The 23,282-nt window shown below is 39.7% G+C and overlaps 1 long non-coding RNA gene across 3 annotated transcripts in view; it reads left to right on the top strand.

The window, feature by feature from the left end:
• The window catches only part of LOC308611006, a 178,963-nt gene that overhangs the window by 132,116 nt on the left and 23,565 nt on the right, over positions 1-23,282 (top strand). The window contains exon 3 of one of the 3 annotated variants that reach the window (XR_014014730.1): positions 6,155-6,259. The exons of the other annotated variants lie outside the window; for them this stretch is intronic. This is a non-coding gene — a long non-coding RNA (uncharacterized lncRNA). Of the gene's footprint in view, positions 1-6,154; positions 6,260-23,282 lie in introns of those variants that run through there. 3 annotated transcript variants of the gene reach the window in all.

The raw sequence follows: 23,282 nt of genomic DNA, 5'->3' as shown, positions 1-23,282 counted from the left end.
GTGTGCATATATTTAAACATACCTTAAGTGACCTGTACATAGAGGGGGTAAGAAATGGATAACATCTGTTAAATGGGATCAACTCCTTCCTTTTTCTACCTACCTAATCTAGCTTCTTTCCTCTTTTGGTGATCCTCAGAGAGAAAATAGGGGGTTCCCTTGGGCGGTTGTTGGCTTTCAAGCCTTTGATCTGACAATGCATTCATAACTCTCTGGGAGTGTGGTACCCACCCTACAGGCTTATAGTCACTCTTAGAGGTCACAGGATGAACACGAGGTACAGCGTGATTTTTCGCTTGCTTTATAATTTTCTCTATATCACTCTTTCATTCATAGTTTAGAAACAGTAGATGAATTATGTAGGCTTTTTAGACTCCTCAATAAAAGGAGAAGGGGAAAGGGAGCTCTAGGTTGAAGAAATTTGCATAGAAAGAAAGTATGCCCCAGTCACTGCACATTTCAAGATATGTGATATCAGTATTTGAAATGTTTTTGAGTCTGGTTCTTTTTAAAATACTTAGGGGCATCCTGGCTGTAAAGACACAAGGCATTTTGCACAGGTTGTATGTTTAAGCTCATGGGAAGAGAGTCATAAAGCCCATCTTCCATATCCACCTTCTGTTGGGTATTGAGAAAACTCTTTTCTCTTCATCTAAGCACCTGTGTTGAATTTGGTAGCTGTGGTGTTTGGACTGATTCAGCAGTAATTACTCTCCAGGCTAATTATGAGCTCTGTTGTCATTTTGCTAGATGTAATTAAACTGCATAGCTGGAGAAAGTTGGGGAACTCTGGTTTCCAAGAAAACTCTTCCCTGTAACTTGGCAAGGAGCTCAAGAGTGTCAACATAATCAGCCAATTAAATATAAGCTGGAAGCCCGATGTCCTTCAGGATGAGTTTCCATGAAGAAGACAAGTGTATGTTCACAAGAGGCACCTGCTGTTTTACTGCTGCCTTTTTGGAAAGAGCTTGGAGTATTCTAGAGGTTTTCTCTCATTAATTCTCTTGATAGCTTTATTAAGCAGGAAGCAGAGCAAACATTTTAGTCCCTTTCAAACAGATGAGATGATTAACATCGTGAAGGTCAACTGTCTTGTCAAAGAGCATAGTGACCACGGGTCAGAAGAAATTTCAGTAATGTATTTCCTTTAAAAATGTGATGATTGTCTACATAGATTTCTATAGCAACCATCAAATACATGATTATACTAGCATAAAGATATGAATTGGTGAATAAATTCTTTAAGTCTTTTGGGGCCAAGGTTCTGTTCCATTTTTTAGTCTAGGGTAAGGAGATACCCTAACAAACGTGGGTGTTGCTGAATCACACTGGCCTTGGCCTTGCTCAGAAGGGCCACTTTGAAGAGATGAGGAAGAAGGTGCATCTGGTCCGTATTTCCATAAAAATCAGCCCTGGTAACCTGTTTGGCAAATAAGTTGCAGGCTTCCAATGCCTGACATAGGTAGAAAGACATATCGTACTTTGTTATTTTAAACAGGTTTTAATGCTTTACTCTATCTCTGAGCAGACTCTTTGCCTTGGTGTGCACAGAATACATGGTCAAGGAGAAAGCATTTAAAGCATGGGACAGCTACTCTCGTTGCTGTGTTTCCAAAAGCATGTGTGGGTGTGTACATGGGCTCCACCAGTGATACTCAAGAACTCAAGATGATTGGGGGAGGTACATTGACTCATATAGGTAGAGTTTTATACTGTTGGATATTTTTCATAGTTTTATTTATGGCAAGGGATTTCCATTTAAAAGAGTAAGGAATAAGAATGTCCTGTTGAAAATAAATTTATCTAAGTAAAACTGTGACCCATATAATTGTTAAATAAATAATGATATGGGTAACGTGTGGGTAGAGGCACAATTATGAAGGTGGCACTCGAATGACTAAGGTTTAGGTCACAGGGGCCTCTATCCGTTCTCTCCTACTCCTGGTAAGAGATTTACCTTCTTGATTCCTTTGCCTCTACAGTAATTCCACTTTGTTAAAGGTGGGTCAGAAAAGAAAACTAATGTGTTGTACCATTAAGTCACAAATATGTATTCCGTTGCTATTGCAATAATGAAAAGATAAGGAAAACCACACTTAAACTCTGCCTTGAGTCTCCGAATTAATTTTAGTGCCCAGTCATTTGACTAACAAAAGTTTGGGTCTTACAAACATATGACTTAGTGCCTATAATAACCACAGATTATGATTATTCCCTGAGAGTGTTTCTTCTTTCCCTGCTCTGCTGAAAACAAACAGCCATAGTAAAAACTCGGTTTCTTCCTAACCATGGACAAACTAAATGGCAAGAGATCCAGGCTTTGCATATTGACTTTGGCTTTGGAAAAATAAGGGAAACTCTAAAGGACAATATGCCAGTCCACATTTCCTGACACACACAACACGGATAATCTCACTTACCTTGTGCTAAGTGAAAGAAGCCAAACTCAAAATGTTACATACTTGTTGATTACATTTATATGACTTTCTGGACAAAGTAAAACTATGGGGACAGAAAACTTATTAGTGATTGTCAGGGGGCTACAGGTTGACTTCCAAGGGGCAGGGAAAAATTTTCAGGATGCTGGAACTATTCTCTATCTTCATTATGGTTGAGGTTGTAAGACTATATCCATTTGTCAAAACTCTTAGAACTGTACGCTAGAAAGGGTGAATTTTACTGGCTGTAAATTATACCTCAATAAACCTGACCGAAGAACAAATAAATGTTCTTAGTGTTCTATAAGAAGAATTACAAGTAAAATATGAAATAATAGTCAAACCAAAACGAAAAGCCACAAATACCTGCAAATCATTTCTTGAGGGTGGAGAAAATCAGTCTCAAATTGCAAATTGATTTACCTTGATAGACAGCCTCTTAATCTGTATGTCTAGAGTGAAAATATCAAGTGTATCCTTTTATACAAACTGTTTCCATTCAATCTTTTTTTTTGTTCACGACTAGATTCATTTCAGCCCTACTGCTCCTCATAGTTTGAACAATTTATCATGGCAAAGCGTGCTTTCTCTGGTCGGGTATTATATTAGTACATCGCTGTCAATGATTGCCCTGTAGCAGTTTTTTTTCATATAAAACACACTCTACCTTTGGTACAGTTAGGGAATGCCTAAGAGTGGAAATGATGGAGAAATTAGGAACATATAAACTTTTGGAGATAACGTACTCCGAATTAGTTCAGAATGGCCAACTTTTAAAATAGTGTGATCAGGTACAGATAAGGTTTGTAGCCCCTCTTACCTTGCATGTCCCCCTGTCCCCATGCTCATGAGATTGTATGGAAAATTTTGGCTCCCCTGGGTGTCTTCAGTCTGTGAGTTCCTTAGGAGCAAGAGACATATTCATTTTTGTATCCTATTTCCTAGCACAGTGCTTGTAGGAACTAAAAATTGCTTCTGAATGAATAAGTGAAAACTTATGGCTTTCTAATGATCTTAAATGAATCATTACCATGTAAAAACGGACTTTTGCAAGGAGTTGGGCAAGTGACATGAATTCTGACATGCCAAGATGGACACATGAGGCCATATGTCTGTGATACTGTAGGTGTAGCTTTTCTTGGAGGCATGTGGCTGGACTTGAAGTCTTCTTGAAACTTGTTCTAGTTGCTGGTTGGTTAAAGTAAGAACTACTCAAAGCTTTTAATGCATTAATTAAAATTTGTTTAAAGTAGTATAATAATGAAAATTAAGTCATTTAGGAAAAAAATGATGCATTTTTAAAGGTTCCTCTGCCTTGCAAATATAATGAATTATCAAAGGTTACACATATTTTATAGACACTGTTTTCTTTCTTTTTCTTTTTTTTTTTTTGCAGTATGCGGGCGTCTCACTGTTGTGGCCTCTCCCGTTGCGGAGCACAGGCTCCGGACGCGCAAGCTCAGCAGCCATGGCTCACGGGCCCAGCCGCTCCGCGGCACGTGGGATCTTCCCGGACCGGGACACGAACCCGTGTCCCCTGCACCGGCAGGCGGACTCCCAACCACTGCGCCACCAGGGAAGCCCTAGACACTGTTTTTATAGGACTAATTGACTTTCTTTTGAAGCACTGGTATATTGTTGCCAATTCAGATCATTCCATAGTTCAAATAAGAGGTCCCTTTTCCTCATGGCTTTTTAGGGAAGTCTTTTAAAGTACTACATGAAAATCTGATTAATATATAGTCTGGTTTTCATAATTGTATCTGTTGTGATTCAAGGACTGATTTAAGATTTCTATTTCATTTTATTTTTCTTGTTTTGTGGCAATCACAGACAGTTAGCCATGTTCACCTTCTGATACCTATGACACAATTTTCATATCACAGAAGGCAGAACTCACCTTACCAAGCCCTCAGGATTGTTTACTGATTATAGACTCAGTTAATTCTTCTCAAACAGTGCAAACAGTCAAGGTCAGCTCCTTTTTGTTGATTTGTTTCCAAGAGGCCTGGTAGGATACTGCCCACCTCTGTAGCTCCATTTCACAATTGATCTTGGCTGTGTTTCCCTTCACACATTGTATTTATCATCATTTCACTTATCCCAGACTTACTAATCAATACATCAATTAACAAATATTTGCTGAGTTCTTTTTGTGGTGGCACATGATATTTATCTTGCCCAGGAGACATTGCCTTTCCTATGGTAACTACATTTAGGTTTCCCTTTGGGGCGTCTCTCCCTACATCTCTCAGTCATGTGCTTTGGAAGCAGCAGAGCTCCAGCAGTGGGCACATGACTCAGACTGGCCAATCAGTGTAGTCCATTTCTCTGGCCCCAGTGAATTGTGTGGTGATGGGCACACGACATGAAACAGTCCATTAGGAATGAATTCCATGACTTTGGACTAAAACTGTTGGGAAGAGAAGCTGTCTTTCTCCCAGGGTTACTAACCAGGTGCAGTATTTCTGGGGCTATCTTTAATCCCACTATTAGAGGATCTTTGAAGAAGGAAGCCAATATAGAGAAAACCAGACCCAAGGAATGGAGAAAGAAATTCTTATGTCCCTTTAAAAAGCCTGATCCGGGCTTCCCTGGTGGCGCAGTGGTTGAGAGTCTGCCTGCCGATGCAGGGGACATGGGTTCGTGCCCCGGTCTGGGAGGATTCCACATGCCGCGGAGCGGCTGGGCCCGTGAGCCATGGCCGCTGAGCCCGTGCGTCCAGAGCCTGTGCTCCACAACGGGAGAGGCCACAACAGTGAGAGGCCCGCGTAGCAAAAAAACAAAAAACAAAAAAGCCTGATCCAACTGTGTCTGAAGCTGATATCAGGCTACACGTGTACCTTAGAACATACACAATTTCTGTCCTTCACTAAAAAGGACTACTGATTAAAATACTCACATGTGCAAAGATTCTGAAAAATACAAATTTCTGGTTTCCAAGGGTTTACAATAGATCAGAAAGAATAAAATAGAATCATATCAAGTTAGCATTACTCTTCAAAAGTATGCTATTTTTTCTCTCTATCCCTGAAATTATTCAGGATTGTTTGCATATATTCCTTTCTTCAAAGATAGATTGCAGAGAAGAGAGCCTGGTCTTCTATTCACCTCCTTTTTCTTAATATCTAGCAAAGCGCTTGTACATGGAAAATAGTCAATAAATTTTTATTGAATTTATCTGAAAAGACAACTAATGGTACTCAGGGATTTATGGTAAATGCCAAATGAGTAGTTTAGATCATGACATCCTATTTTATGTTAAATCACATTTTTTGTCCTCTGGGCCAGGTCTTCATTCAGATTGCTACCACTAGATAATTTGTGTTTTGTTTTGCTTTCTTGAGCAAAGCCATGGCTCAATACTAGACAGAGGCAGCTTTGTGGGGATAGAAGAAGGGGAATTGAGAAAGCCTCCAGGGATTTATTTTTTACAAGGAATATGCTCCATTATCAAAATAATGTTAAATTATCTTGTTCACTTAACTTTAAATTGATAAACCATAAAATTTTAATGAGGAAAAGAGAGAGGAAGATTCACTCCCAATAATCAAAAGTATATGCAATAATAACATCTTGATCATAATCATTGTTTTTGATCTTTCCTAGCTCAAATAACTCAGCCACTTTTACATAGTTGCAGTGTAGAACCATTTTGTCACTAGTTAATTAGAACCAAATGCCCTGACAAGGTCTGATTTTTTCTTTATTCTCAGAGCTGTGAATCTTTTTTCTTCCTGGACCAAACTAAAGTGAACTTCGTTCCTGTCTGATATTTATCCAGCTTCAAAAGTGGAACCGGGGCTTCCCTGGTGGTGCAGTGGTTAAGAATCAGCCTGCCAGTGCAGGGGACACGGGTTCGATCCCTGTTCCGGGAAGATCCCACATTGCCGCGGAGCAACTAAGCCCATCCGCCGCAACTACTGAACCTGTGCTCTAGAGCCCACGTGCCACAACTACTGAGCCTGCCTGCGCTCTAGAGCCCGTGTTCCACACCAAGAGAAGCCACCGCAATGAGAAGTCCAAGCACCGCAACGAAGAGTAGCCCCCGCTCACTGCAACTAGAGAAAGCCCGCACACAGCAATGAAGTCCCAATGCAGCCAAAAATAAATAAATAAAATAAATAAATTTAAAAAAAAAATAAAAAAGTGGAAGCCCCTGAAGCTACTTTGTTCAAGGTAAGTGAACTGGATATCTGCAGTTAATATTTGTTTCTTTTAAATTTTAATCGATACAGGCATGTGTGGTCTTATATGAGGATGCATATAAAACAATGCTCAAAACAATGCTTTTATTACAGTAGCTAAGATTCACAGAAGGAACTGAAAATGCATGAGTGATATTCAACACCTCTATCTTTTTCTCTTGGGTTATGTCATTCTATAGGATGAAATAATGATGGTTAAAGTTTAATTCGTTTCTATGTTTTTTTTAACAACTTTATTGGAGTATAATTGCTTCACAGTGGTGTGCTACTTTCTGCTCTATAACAAAGTGAATCAGCTATACGTACACATATATCCCCATATCTCCTCCCTCTTGCGTCTCCCTCCCACCCTCCCTTCCCCACCCCTCTAGGTGGTCACAAAGCACTGAGCTGATCTCCCTGTGCTATGCGGCTGCTTCCCACTAGCTATCTATTTGACATTTGATAGTGTATATATGTCCATGCCACACTCTCACTTCACCCAGCTTACCCTTCTCCCTCCCTGTGTCCTCAAGTCCATTCTCTACGTCTGTGTCTTTATTCCTGTCCTGCTCCTAGGTTCTTCAGAACCTTTTTTTTTTTTTAGATTCCATATATATGTGTTAGCATATGGTATTTGTTTTTCTCTTTCTGACTTACTTCACTCTGTATGACAGACTCTAGGTCCATCCACCTCACTACAAATAACTCAATTTCGTTTCTTTTTATGGCTGAGTAATATTCCATTGTATATATGTGCCACATCTTCTTTATCCACTCATCTGTCGATGGACACTTAGGTCACTTCCATGTCCTGGCTATTGTAAATAGAGCTGCAATGAACATTGTGGTACATGACTCTTTTTGAATTATGGTTTTCTCAGGGTATATGCCCAGTAGTGGGATTGCTGGGCCATATGGTAGTTCTATTTTTCGTTTTTTAAGGAATCTCCATACTGTTCTCCATAGTGGCTGTATCAATTTACATTCCCACCAACAGTGCAAGAAGATTCCCTTTTCTCCACACCCTCTCCAGCATTTCTTGTTTCTAGATTGTTTGATGATGGCCCCTCTGACTGGTGTGAGGTGATACGTCATTGTAGTTTGGATTTGCATTTCTCTAATGATTAGTGATGTTGAGCATCCTTTCATGTGTTTGTTGGCAATCTGTATATCTTCTTTGGAGAAATGTCTATTTAGGTCTTCTCATTTTTGGATGGGGTTGTTTTTTTGATATTGAGCTGCATGAGCTGCTTGTAAACTTTGGAGATTAATCCTTTGTCAGTTGCTTCAAATATTGGCAAATATTTTCTCCCATTCTGAGGGTTGTCTTTTCATCTTGTTTATGGTTTCCTTTGCTGTGCAAAAGCTTTTAAGTTTCATTAGGTCTCATTTGTTTATTTTTGTTTTTATTTCCATTTGTCTAGGAGGTGGGTCAGAAAGGTTCTTGCTGTGATTTATGTCATAGAGTGTTCTGCCTAGGTTTTCCTCCCTTTCTATGGTTTTATTAGATAACTAACATCATAGGTTTTTCATGAGACGGACCCCTGAAATAAGTTTGAATTTCAGCACCGCCATTTGTCAGAGCTGTTAATTGTAGACAAGTCACTTACCTTTGCCAGCCTGTTTTCTCATCTGTTCCTCATGGAGTTGCTGTGAGGACCAAGTATTCTAATGTACGTGAGGTCAAAGGACAATGGTAGTAGTAGCAAGAGCTACAGATTAGCTGGAGTAGTAATTCTGTACAAGCTTTCCCTATATCCTCCCTAGGAAACTTGATGTAAAGGCAGTTCCATTTTTCCCCAATGTTGAATGGGCCATATGGCTGGCTAGGCCCCCTCTTTCTTCACATTCCGCCTGTGTCCCTCAGGGATGTGTATGCGGTTGAACTGGTATCCTTCCAGGATGGAGGGAAACTGTTCTTCAGTTCAGGGTACACCTCTAGGAAACATGAGAATGACAAATAATAAAAAAGAACCAGCCCCAAATGCTGTCAAATTGTGAGTACAAAACTAATGTTGGTTTTCATGTCGCTGAATTTTTTGTTAAAGGAATTAAATTCTAACAAAACTAGCTTTGGTCAAAGAAGTTGACCCAATTTCATACAAGAAATAAGGATGTTACTGGGAATTGAACAGTTCATTGCTAGAATAATAAAGACGACAAGAGGAAGAATTATGGTCTCTTTTGTTCTCTCTTGAATCCCAGCTAGTAAAGTTGTGCCTGGACTATAAGAGGTGCTCAGTATATAATTATTGAATAAATGAGTGCATGCTGCTAAAAAAAATTAACAGGTGGACTTGGGCTGATTTTTAAGCATGATAAGTGTGCCATGTAAAATAAACTAGATAGAAGCAACATAGTTAAGCCAGGAAGCTGAAATTCCTCTTCTCTGAAGATCTCTAAGAGTAGGTTTAACTCCCATTTCTCCAAGATCCTGTCAGTTTACCTTTTGAAAAGAGGATAGGCCAGATATATTCTGAGGTTGAAAGGCTCTAGAACTCTCATGGAAAGTTCCATATATGTGTGAAAGGTCTTTCGTCATCTTGGAACTTGGAGAGCTTTGCCAGGCACCACAAATATTTATCCACAGTTAGTCTTTTACCCCCAATCATGCCTTAAGACAGATTTTCCTGCTACAGATCCATTTTGTTTCTGACACTCTTTTGTTGCAAGCCACCAGTTACCTGTGTGTGCAGGTGATAATGACCCCAGTGATATTTATTCATAGTTCACTTTTCCTTCACAGAAAGCAGGAAACAGTTCCTCATTAGTATCTGGGCCATATGTAAATAGCTGAATGACATTGTTGCTTTCTGTCCGCAAAGGAGAGAAATTTTGCTCAGGGTTTCACAGATAATACTGATTTTTTTGTGTCCCAGATCATGTTCAGGATATCATCATACATTGTGGTTCTACTTTCCTTTTGAAAATAATGTAGTAGATCAAAGTACTTATTTCTTTTATATGAATAATGCCTTATTCATTTAAACTCCTAATATGAAACAAGAATATTTATTAAAAGATTTCATGGAAATTTGGGGTAGAAAACAGTGCTCGTTTTATAAGCAATTGGAAATCAAATGGTAATTATTTTGAGAAAGAACTTTCTTATTACCATGGTGGGCTACTGACAATTGTTTAGGATAAGCTAACTAATTTAATAATTAAGTGACTATATTTGTTGCCCAAATCTCTGAAAATGGACAGGTTTCATGTTAAATGGTCTAATGTATATGAAGCCAAAGCACAATTTTTGTTGTTTTTCTGGTTTGCTTACTTAATAGATACAGTACCAGAAACAAACCACAGCCTAGAACCCCCCATCATAGCTAGAATACATCTCAGGAAGACATAATTGGAAGATAAGTTTGAACCAATGAAACCCACAGAGCAGAAAGATACCATTACAGATTTAAAGATCATATATCTTATACACTTTAAGATAAAGTTGATGAATCTGAAGGACCCAGATCAGTAAAACCAATTTAGTCACATTGCATATGTAAAGAAAAGACAATGGGTCTAGTGAAACTAAGATGACTAACATAGCAAAAGACTTCAGTGCTCTCTAGTTTGCTTTGAAGGTATAATTTATGAAGATGCTTTAAGGTCATATGTAACACAAATGACAGTATTTCTAGAGATATATTTGTGCTCTGTAGGATTCATGAGTAATAATGCCTGGAGCACTGCAACAAAGGTAGTTGCATGAATTAATGGAGCAATCTGGGCATCAGTCCAATAAAAATGTTGGCTGAATGCTTCCTTGGGGGGAAAAGATGCTGAGAACAGGAGAGTTATAAGCAATTGATGCTGGTTAAATAGAACATCTTCCTTACTCTTTTCAGCTTGCTTCTGAACTAAGTCAGCTGTGTGTCTTTGAGAGAGGAAGAAGAAGACTTTAAGGGGCAAGTTTACTTTAATGCAAAGAGTCAATTTTCAAGTAACGTACTTCTTTTTGGGTAGACTGACCTGAGTATGAAAACCCAGGCTTACTAGCAAGCCCTTAGTTATAAAGTTTCTGCATTTAATGCTGATATCTCAGATTTATGCTGCACACTTCCTATAAGATCAAAGTACAATATGTAATTCTCAATTTCAATGCAACTACATATTTGAATAAATTTATTTTGTGTTGGGAACAGTGGGAAGAAATGGAGTCAGTTAACCAGGTCTAATAGGAAGAGTTCCCTTCTCTCTTGGCTTGAGGTCTTCCATGGGGACATAAAGAAATAAAAACTCTAGGCTCATAAGAACTTCTGTGTCCCACTTGCCAATCAAAAATAGAAGGCAACTGGTTGTCTTTAAGTGATTGGTAGTGGGCATGGAAGAAAAGAGCATGCTGTGGAATAGCTGGGCTGGGTGGAGTGTCACATGCTTTTTAGAATTGGTCTGAAGGTCACTCTCTCCACTTATAGCCATGGAATGGATGGAGACCAAATTCAGTGTCAGAATGTTTGAAATCCATCCTTATTCTATAACTTTCTAGCCATGTTACTCAGGGCAGGTGGCTTAACTTCTCTGAAGAGAAGTTTAACTTTTTAAATTTACACAATTGGAAAAATAAAACTCTCCTCTGTGTCTTACAATCATTTCCTGAGACGCTATTGAAATAATGTATGCAGATGTGTTTTGCTGGTTGAGGAGAACTATGCCATTGTGAAGTGTGGACATTATTATTCTCTCTAATGGAAAGCTCCCTGAGGGTTTATACCGTTCATAAACCTCTTCCAGCTGCCTACTTTATTTCCCAAACCCTCCTCCTTTGGCTCTTCTTGTTGTTCTAATTACATCCAGGAGGACAACTCCATTAGGAATTAATGAGCTTGAGTACCTTCATTTGCCATCTGCTCCCCTCCCCCTTTTAACAAATGAAGGTGTGTCTCAGCCTCAAGACCTTATGTTGACTGTAGCCAGGCAGATGTAGCCAGCGTGATTCAGATGAGAAAGATTCTTTATTCCATGGTACCAAGGTCACATTTGGATTTGGTGCTGCTTTTGGAAGCCAGATGGCGACTGGAAGGTGAGAAGAGCCTCTGTTTAGAGCCCTGCTATGGAACACACTGGCCCCACTGGCATTCATTTATTCAAGCAGGCGTTTATTCATTCAATTAACATTTACTGTGTCTGTTATATGCCAGACACTGTGCTAGATGGCAAGGATATAAAGTTGAATGAGACGGACTCTTTTCCTTGAATTGCTCACAGCCTACTGGAGGAGATAAATACATGTATCCAGGTAACTATAGTGCAATATTTGATGTGCTCTAATAGTCCTATAGCACTGAGTCTAGGTTCAGATATAGGGAAAGTTAGAAGAGCTGAATTGCTCTCACAATTGGGGCTTTTCAGAGAAAGGACTGTCTTCTCAGTTGCCTCCATGTCTATTAGCAAAAGGAACTGGTTTGTGGACCAGTAAGTATCTAGTTGATAACCCCCAATTGCACATCTCTCTTTTCCTTTATTCCTATGTCTGCTGTGTCCAGTTTGGGAATCACCTAGGACATAACTGCAATACTGGAAAGATTTGCAAATGTAGAGAATAATAATCTCCCCATCTCTATTTATAATAACTGTGTACCATCTATTGTTTAATGAAGAGGGTGGTAATTAGGGTCCTAATAGATAACAGATGGCACACAAAACTGTTACAAGGGTGTGAGTACAGCCCCATAGGAGGGATTGTGCAGGAATCTGGGGCTAGGAGCAGCTGAGCTGAGACAATCTCTATGTCCAAAGGGAAGAAGAGAGGGATCAGTTTCAGGACCGCAGCAGAAAAAGGACCCCTGGAGAATTGGTCTTCTTGAGAGGTACAGTAACCTTCAGTAAAAGGTCATAGTTAGCCCACTTGGAGGCTATCTAGCAGGGAGAAAGCCAGGGAAACAAATCCCCTGCCTTCACTTTCCTCCTCCCTCCCTCACATCTCTCTGATGCTCTCCATGGCCCAGACCCAGCTAGAAGTCTCAGGGGCTGGGATCCTGTCAACCTCACCCTTCCAGTTCACCAGAGAAGGGTGGAGAGGGGACCTGGGAGGGCAAACAGAAGATAACCACCCAGGAGAGATCAGGATCCTCACCTGTAACATGACTGTGTAAGAATGTAGACTTGCCTGCCCCCAAAAGTTATGTTAATTATGTATATATGCGTATATATATGTGTGTGTGTGTATATATATATATAACATAACTTTTTATGCACATTTTATTATGCCTATATATACACATATATATGCCCATATATACATGTGTGTTTTCTTAAAATAATAGCACACAAGTTCTGTACAGTAAGTCCCCTACATACAGACCTTCAAGTTGTGAACTTTCAAAGATGCAAACATGCATTCGCATGTCCAATCACGTAAGTTCAAGTGTCTGGGGTAAATTGTCACGTGCATGCATCTTCTACGAGTGGTTGTGCTTTTGTGTAGTTTACAGAACTGTATAGAGGACAGTAGTACAGTATCTTTATTTCAAGCCCAGGCTGTCCAGAAGCAAGCGTAAAAGCATAGGTAAAGTAGCTGGTACTACTGTACTTTTCAGAGTACTGTACTGTAAGATTAAAAATGTTTTCTTTATTTTTTCTGTTTGTTTTGTATGTATTATTTGTGTGAAAAGTATTATAAACCTATTTCAGTCCCGTACTATATAGCCGAGTTGTTAGTTGGGTACCTAGGCTAACTTTGTTGGATTTGCAAACAATTTGGACTTAAGGAACGCGTTCTCGGAATGGAACTCATTTGTATGTAGGGGACTTATTGTTTAACTTTCTTACTTGAGATGCTTTACCAAACACTCTTTTTCTTTCCTTTTTTAAAATACTTTCTTAGTTATGGAAAATGTCAAACACACACATACATCATAAATCCCTAGATGCCCATTATTTTGCTTTAGTACTTATCAATTCATGACCAATCTTGTTTCATCATGCTCGCGTCCAATCTTCATAATCCTATGATTTTGAAATACATCCCATGTTTGGCTTTTGTTAGGCCAAAGGCATGTTAAAGCTATTTTTTAAAATGAATCCCCTTTCTCAATCACAAATTAAGCATATATTTTTAAGAGCTGAATCATAGGCAGTAATTAATATATTTTAAAAGGTCAGTCAGCCTCTCTTAACCCTAGATTGTTTTAAAATGATAAATGATCGCAAAACACAATGAATAACATGATTTATATAACTGTTTACTGTGTTATAGTTTAAAAATACTGGCTTATACCTTTTTTTACCTCTTTTTCTTTTCATTGTTTGGTAGTTAACTAAATTCCTAAATGACGATTTCTTCCGTTTTATTTATCCCCCACCCCTATATTGGGAACCTATCATGGGGTACCATTCAGTATATAGAACATTGTTCCCCTCTGATTTGTAATGTCCCATCTTCCATATATCAGATTTCAATACATGCATGGGCCTGTGTTGGGCACCTCTTTTTATTCTGTTGGTTTATTATTTTTTAAATCATTGTGCCAACATCATACTTTATAATAATTCTTCATATCTGGCGTTTGGAGTCTTTGGACGTATCCTAGCCTTTCTTGGCCCGCTCTTCCATATAAATAGGTTCAGCTTGTCAAACTCCATGGGGAAAAAATCCTATTGGTATATGGCAGTTGATTTCTAAAATGATCTGAACTACAAAACATATTTGTTGAGAACTTTGAAAGTTTTCTAGAAGTTTATGAACTGAAGGCTTCATGAGGCTTAAGACAAGCAGGAATAAAATATGATTTTCTCTTTGTGCATGTGAAGGCTTGATTAAAAGAAAAAGAATATATTTTTGTAATATTTGTGTGTCAAGCATAGGATCCATATCTTTTTGTTTAATGTAGTTTTCTACTCACTTTAAGATCTTTCTTTGCAATATGGGCTCTCAGTGACTAAAAAGGCAAGGTTGAGAAGAAATGAGAAATGATTGACAGAAGACCTCAAGAGCTCAATGGTCTCAAAAAATATGCACCATGGACCCAAGGGGCAATGCATAGAAGGAATATATTAATTGGCTGGTGATTTGAAGATATTAATGATGAAGACCATGGCTGCAATACAGCTGAGCCACCAGTCATTTAAAAATGTAGGATCTGAATGCTTAGGAATTGTATTAGTTATCTGTTTGCTGAGTAACAAATGAGTGGCTTAAAACAACCCAGGTTTTATGGGTCCGGAGTCCAGGCACTGGGTCCTCTGCTTGGGGTCTCACCAGGCTCTGATAAACGTGTTGGGTGGACCACATTTTCATGTGGACATCAGCCTGGGGGGGAATGCACTTCCATGCTCATTCAGGTCATTGGCAGAATTCATATCCTGGTTGCTCCAAGACTGGGGTCCCCAGCTTTTTGCTGATTGTCACTGGAGGCCACCCCAGATCCTAGAGGCAATGCAGTTCCTCCCTGTGGGCTTCTTCGGTGTGGCTGCTTGCTTCAGCCAGCAAGGAGGGTCTCTGGCCTGTAGAAGGCCCGGTGCCTCTTTTATGAGCTTTCACCTGATTAAGGCCACACAGGATAATCTCCTTTTTGATTTACCCTTTTGACTTGGGACCTTTATAACATCTGCCAAACCCCTTCACCTTTGCCATACTCAATTGTTTAGAAAAAAGTCACAGGTCCTGTCTATGCTCAGAGGGAGGTGGTGATCATACAAGGTGTCAACACCAGGCGGACAGAGTCATAGGGCCACGCTAGAGGCTCTTTGCATAGGGCTAAAATAAAATGGCAGAAAAATTGTCATCTGTGGTCACAGTTCTGGCCACCTGGTTCTTTAAAAGGAAAGGGCGTTTCTGGGATGAGACCTGCAGAGGCAGAGGTGTTAGGGTGATGTGGGTGCAGCCCGTTTTGCCTTGTGTTTGTGAGAAGCAGAAGGAACACACATTGGCCTCCCCGAGCTTTCAGGGTATCTGTGCTGTAGGGCTTGGGAGCTTGCTGTGGGCTGTCTCCCCTTCAGAGCAGTAGATGTGGGGACGCAGACACGTGGCTCTGACGGGCAGGCAACACGGATCTCCTTGCAGTCAGCAGCCCAGGAAAGAGTTAAGCCTTGGCTTTTGTTCCTGAGCTAGGAGATTTTGATTAGGTGCTTAATTGCTATTGGAACCTCGTGTGTAGGGTACACGCTTAGCGACCTGAGACAGTCAGAGACCGAATTTAGTACCTACTCTTAGGCCTGCTCCCAAGGACGAGAAGAAAAGGAGTTGTGAGGTACATTGTTGGCACAAATGCTGGGTGAACAATCACCTTCCTGGCCCAGCAGCAGTTTCCTGGTGCAGGTGATTCTGTGGCATTTGTGCTGTACAGCTCCCTTCACCTTTCTGGCCCCAGCCTGCAAAAAAATTCTGGCACAGCAGGAAATTAGTGCCCAATGGCAAGAGAAAAGGAAATTAGCATTTCCTAACAGCTAACCAAACACAAAAGCGTCCCCCAGCCTTGCACGGAACACCTCTGACCATCCATCCCTCTATGGCCAAGCCCTGCACCTTACAATTTGTGCTTAATTATACAGGAAAAGAGAAATCTGTTTCTCTGGGAGAGCCTCTGAGAACCTGTTGGGGAAAGCTTTCAATTTTAATTACAGAAGAAATACTGGCTGAGGCAATGGTGAGAAGGAATTACCTTTCCTTTTCTTCTGATTTTGCAAAACAGCTGGCAGCAGACACTGGCACATAGAAGGTGTGTAGGAAATGTGGGTCCAATAACTGAATAAATATGTGAATGAAAAAACAACTGTGAAACACTTACACAAGAATATTCTTCTTTCAAAAGAATAATGAAAAATAATTTCATTCAATAAGAGTCATTCTTAGTTACTGATACATGACTCAGTAGTTCCCATTCAATTTAAAATGTTCCATTTTTTTCTGATACTTAACAAGTCATTAATTGAATGTTGCTCACTTTTAAGGCCAATCTGTGAGACATTATTTATCCTGTCTACTCTAAAGTTCCAGCATCAACGCAGGCGGGGCTTCACCATGTACTGATCATGGGACCTTGGCCTCTCATTGCCTCAGTTTTCTCATTTGTAACATGGGTATAATAATAGGCTTAATTCATAGGCCTATGAGGAGGAAAACCTCATATATATTTGTGTGTGTCTATATATATGTATTTAAACAGTGTCTTAGAATAGTGTCTGGCACATAATAAGCATTACAGAGTATTGACTGCTGCTACTAGTACTGTTATTATGAGAACTAGCTGTTGAGAATAATCCTTCATATACTGGTTTATTCCACTCAAGATAAAGGAAACTAATAGAATATTAGAAATCAGATTAAACACAGAAAGCCAGTAAAATATACCAAGACAGAAGATGATGAGAGTGTAAAAGCATAGAAGAAAAAAAAAACGGTTTTTGTTTTTCTTTTTCTTTTTTAAAGAAGGAAAAAGCCTAGAAATAGGACAAAAACTATTCGTTGGCTATACTGACATGGAGATCACTGGTGACCTCCATAAGTAAAATTTCAGGACAGTGGGCAAAGAGATTACGGTGAGAGAAGTCAGATGGATGTAACTTATAGAGTAAATGGGACATGAGGAAATGGAAACAATATATGAAGATAACAATTTTGAAAAGTTCAGACATGAATTGGCTAAAGAAGATATGCAGGGATTAGGGGAGGAGGGAGGCTTTCATGTTGCACGTATAGTTTTTAACATTTTAAGTTGGAGTTACTAGTCTAGAATGAGGTTGAATTTTGGCAAGAATCATTCATAAGGAGTAGATGGGTTGTAGAAAATGCAGTGCTGTGAAGTACTTGAGAAGATAAGAAGAAATGAAATGCTATCTGTAGTGCACATGGACTTTTAACTTTAACTCCTGTAGTAAAAGGGAATACAAAGATCAATGCAAATGCTAATGGATTAATGGATTTGGCAGTGGACTATTATGCATACCATAATGTCCTTTTTCTATTCCAGGATTTCATCCAAAACATCACATTACCTTTAGTTGCCATGTTTCCTTAGGCTCCTCTTGGGTTTGATAACTTCTCATATTTTCCTTGGATGACCTTGACAATTTTGAGTAGTTAGTTTTTTGTAGGATACCCACTACTAGAATTTGTTTGATGCATTTTTCATGATAATATTGGGATTATGTGTTTTGGGGAGGAAGACCACAGAGTAGAAGGGTCATTCTGTAAGATCACATCAAGTGTACGAAGTATCAATATGCATTATGAATGCTGAGGTCGACCTTGATCACCAGGCTGAGGTAGTGTTTTTCAGGTTTCTCCATCGTAAGATTACTGTTTTCCCATTTTCATGCTGTACTTTTTGGAAGGAAGTCAGTATGCTCAGCCCACAACTAAGGAATAGGGAGTTATGCTTAAGATGGAGTACTACATAAACTATTTGGAATTCCTTTGCACTGGAGATTTATCTATTCTCCTGCATTTATTTATGTATCCAATTATTTATTTATATCAGAAGAACTCATGGATTTTTATTTTATACTTAGGGTTATAATCTAATTCTACTTTAGTTACTTTGTTCCTCAAATTGCTCTAGTCCTGACCCTTGTGAACTCTTTTCAGTTGGCTCTTGTGCCACTCTGAGGTATCCCCATCCTATATATTTTTTTGGAACTTTCTGACACTATAAGATGGTCTTGTCTATAAATCTTGTATATTTACTGCCCCAGTCCTAGAATCAGCTATTTCTTCAAGGATAACTAGGTCTTTTTAGTGGAGAACGGTATTAGACAGGAGGATCTGGGTGTGGGGTGTACTAATTGCTGCTTGGATGTCATTGCTTCTAGATCTTCTCAGCTGACAGAGCAAAGAGATAATATGTGTGTACATGACCCATGTATAGGCACATATCTATAAGTATCTCTCTACATAACCATGTGTATTAAGGTAATATGAAGCAATATTAAGCTAAACATGAACGTATATTGATGTTTCCAACTTTAATCTGTTACCACATAGATCATCTTAGCCTCATCTCTTGCTTATCTTTAAATTTCAACTCCAGCAAAACACTTGGCTTTTAGAAGTATGAAAATCAAATTGTAGCAACTTTGGGAAGCCACATCATCTAGCAGAATAATTCTTAAAGGGCAAGGTGTATATCATCAAATTTTAACTTACAGTCAGCAGTACTTTTTAACATCAAAAGGCCTCCAGACCTCTGCTTCCAAGAAGATGAAGTAGCCCATTTTTCCCAGGTTCTCCCACTTAAAACTAAAACCTTGAACATAACAACAAACAAACATAGGAAGACGCTGAAAGGTGGAAATGAGAAGGCAGACTTAACTAGGGACTTTGGGACTTGAGGAATAACATGGTGATGAGTCCCCTGTGTTTCCTGTTGCTTCCCATACATCCTGGAGAGGCTATTACAGGAACCCCCAATCAATAACCACCAACAGAACAACAGACAAAAAAGCTTCCGAAAAAAACACAAAACCCTGTTCCCCCTAGCCAAAGTATGAGGAAAGGGGTTGCTAAAGACAGAAGACCATTTGGGCAATAATATACACACTACTCGAGCCAAGTGCCAGTGGAATATACACACTACTCGAGCCAAGTGCCAGTGGAATATTGCACCCATCCCCTATGTCCTGTCGTTTCAGTTGGGCCAAGGTAGGATTTGATCTTCCACACCACCCCACTCCTGCCCTCCAGAAGAGCCAGCGCTCTGATTCCCCACCAGGGTTGTTTCAGTGTGGTCCAGTGGTGAGCTGAGCCTCCACCCCTTTCCATTAGCAAACAGACTTTAAAAGGTGGTGCCTGACAGGCTAGTTAACACTGGGCTGCCCTCACACAGTCGTGGGGTCCAATGGTGGGACTTAGCCTCCGTCTCTCCCTGACATCAATAAGAATAGGATGTTACAGGTTGGAGAGAGTAGGCACCCCACTAACCGCCAACACATGGTGTCAGTGAGACCCAGTGGGGTGCTGAATCCCCATAACCATCCTGAGGCAGTAAGACAGAATGAGATGGCACAAGTAGGGCTAGTTGGTAGTTCTCTTCCTCTTACCTTGGTGTCAGTGGGGCAAGCACGTAGCTGACCCTCTACCCACACCCGGCATCAACAAGAAGCAATGAAGTGGGAGGAAGGACAGCAAACACTTCACTTCTCCCCTCCCCTGGTGTCAAGAAATCTACTGGGGAGATGAACTTCCACTCCTACTAAAAGGCAACACAATGATATTAATGTTCCCACTTTTGAGGGGAAGGTGTCAGAAAGGCCAATAGGAGCTGAACTTCTACTTGATCTGTCTTCAGTGAGACAATGTAAGTGCCCACTTTTGCTGGGGTATCGTCAGTAGGGCCCAATGGAAATCTGTACGTAACCTCCCAGTCCTCATACTACGCCTCAAATAGGATGACTTCCTTCTAAAAAGTAATAATAAAATTAAATGGGATACACAGTCATATAATAACTCACAATGTTGAGAATACAATGGAAAAATACTTATGACACCAAGAACCAGGAAATCACAGAATAAATGAGAAAGGACAATAAACATACACCAACACTGAGATAAAACTTCTGTTGAAATGATCAAACAAGAATTTTAAATAAGCTGTCACATAAGTGCTTCAATTAGCAATTATGTGTTCCTTGGCAGAAATGGGCAAAATAGAAAATGTAAACAAAGAACTAGAAGCTATAACAATAAAAACAAATGAGAACAGTAGAACTGAAAACTACAACAATCAAAAAACTTTGCTCAAGAGTAGAGTGGAGATTATAAAGCATAGAATCATGAACTTAGAAGAGATCAATACAGTGTACCACATGTACAGAGAAAAATAGACTGAGGGGTAAAGATGGGAGAAAGAACAGGATCTCAAGAACCTGTAAACAGTAACAAAAGCACTAACATTCGTATCATCAAAGTTCCAGAATGAAAAAAGAGAGCAAGTAGGACTGACAAAGTATTCAAAGAAATCATGACTAAAAAGTTCCCAATTTTTTAGAAAACATAAACACAAATTCAAGAATCTGAACAAACCCAAAGAGGAAAAACGCAAAGATATCCTGGCCAAGACGCGTCATAACTAAACTTCTGAAAAGTAGAGACAAAAAAAATCTTGAAAGTGGACAGGAAGAAATGATGCATTACTTATTGAGAAACACCAATTCCAATGACAGCATATTTCTTGTCTAAAACTCTGGCGTCAGAAGCATTGACATAACATTTTTCAAGTGCTAAAAGAAAAGAACGCTCAGCCACAAATTCACACTTTCTATATCCACTTTCTTGTTTGACTTACATTAATGGACTACTAACTCATCTTTCTATATCCGGGACTGCCATCACCCTTCTCCAAAAATCTAGTCACAGCATTTCCAGAGTGATCTTTCTGAAAATGAAACAACTTTTTCTTATAAAAATACCTGATTGTGTTATGAAACTTTTCTCTCTTCTAAGTTACCAGTTAAAATCCTTCAATGGATTCCCATCTTTCTTGGAGTAAAATCTCACATCCAAACTCTCTTTGTCCTTTTGGGCTGCTGTAAGATTATGGTGCAGGTTGGGTGGCTCATAAACAACAGGCATTTTTTTCTCACAGTTCTGGAGGCTGCAAGTGCAAGAATAGGGTGGCAGTATGGTCAGATGAGGGCCCTCTTCTGAGTCACAGACTTCTCATGGTAACCTCACATGGCAGAAGAGCTTCGGGAGCTCTGTGGCGTCTCTTGTATAAGAGCACTAATACCATAATCATTTCCCAAAGGCCCCACCTACTAATACTATAACCTCTGGAAATTAAGATTTCAACGTATAAATTTGGAGGGGAACACAAAGACTACACCACAGCACTTACTATACATACATGGACCATTCATGGTCTGGCTTCTACCACCCTCTCCATTGTCTTCTTTTCTTACACTCCAGTGAGCATTTCTTTTTTTTTTTTTTTTTTTTGCGGTACGCGGGCCTCTCCCTGTTGTGGCCTCTCCCGTTGCAGAGCACAGGCTCCGGACGTGCAGGCTCAGCAGCCATGGATCACGGGCCCAGCTGCTCCGTGGCATGTGGGATCTTCCCAGACCAGGGCACGAACCCGCGTCCCCAGCATCGGCAGGCGGACTCTCAACCACTGCGCCACCAGGGAAGCCCCAGTGACATTTCTTATACTGATTATGAATGGAACTCCTTTCTGGACTGATCCTTAACCATTCATTTTCTGGCAAACATGAATTTATCTTCTCTTTTCCTCAAAAATTCACCCTTCCTTCATATTACATATCCATTTCCATTGCCTTCTACAGGAAGCCCTACTGATATCCCCCATATACTACTCTCCACAGCATGAATTAAGGTCTTACCGTGTCTTCCTATAGCACTCTGTAATAATTTTTATGGTAACTATGGATTTTCTTATTTGAGTGTCACAATACATTGACTTCTAGGTGGCACGATAATGATTTTAGTAACAGTAACACAGGTGCCTAGTTTAACCCATGGCCTACTTTAGGTGTTCAATAAATGTTTGTTGAATGAGTGAATGAATGAATGAATGAATGGTCAGTTTGAAATCTTAATCATGTTACTTTTCAAAAATCTGTTAAAAAGATACCCACAGTTTTCCAGAAGATTAGGGACTTAGGATCTTCAACTTGATTTAATAGAGGAAATTTTTACTCATACATCATGCTTAAATACCTCAAAGTAAAACCATTAACCCAGGAATTTAAGGTTACCATTTGGACTTGCAAGCCAATAATTAATATCTCCTGCCCCCACTGTATTAGATGGTTTCAATGCTCCACTCATATCTCCCCAGCACTCATCATTCCAGTATATGCTGATAGACTCATGCTACCACCTGCAATTATCCACCTTAGGGCAACCAGAAATGTACAGGAGTTAATGTATCTGGGTGTAGCTTTCAACCAAGGACAGAGGGGACTGGAAGATAAGTACTTCAAGTTTCTCACCAATTCTTGGGATAACTCTGAGACATGTTCTATAGAGTTTCACAGAACTCCCCTGAAGTACTGGCAGCAGTTTCCTGCAGGAGTAATTGATTCAGTAATGCACCTCTGTTGGCTTCCTTCCATGCCTCCATTCTCAATTCCCACTCCACTTCTGAGTTTTCTGGAAGCACCTCCCAGATGCACAGTTGGCATTCAAATTACTGCCTCAGGTTCTGCTTCTAGGGGAATTCAATTTATAGCCTCCTAACAATCCAGTGCTCCTTACAGAGCCATCACTGGTACAAGTACCAAGGCATGGCACATTATGTATCACCCCTCCTAAATCCTAATATTTTGAAACAGATAGGAAAGAGCACGACCTTGAAGAGAAAAATCGTTTCTATGAGAATAGCCAATGGATAAAGGGAAGGAGAGACAGTGCCATTTGTTTTCCATTAATGATAGTGTGAAATTTATGGGCAGATGGTCTAACAGGTGTGACTATAATTTGAGGAGCCTGCTCCCTTGGTTACAGAAGACTGCTATTGTTATTATTATGGAAGCACAACCTCATGACTTTATTGCTTCACTTGATGTAGCCTTTTCCTTTACCCTTAAATCTTTCTACATCACTGAATTGCAGCCAATAGATTTATTTTCTCCCTATGGCTCCATAACAAAAAAAAGATTCACATGTGCACACACACACACACACACACACAGAGTTTTGTGTATGCCAGTGCTAGAAAAGACAAGCTCATGGTGCATGTATGCGATGGATATTGTA

This window comes from Mesoplodon bidens, assembly GCF_964165515.1.
Source record: "Mesoplodon bidens genome assembly, contig: HAP1_SCAFFOLD_49, whole genome shotgun sequence".
Lineage (NCBI taxonomy): Eukaryota > Metazoa > Chordata > Mammalia > Artiodactyla > Ziphiidae > Mesoplodon > Mesoplodon bidens.
The sequence above is the reverse complement of the archived record's forward strand: the minus strand, read 5'-3'. Positions and strand labels throughout refer to the sequence as shown.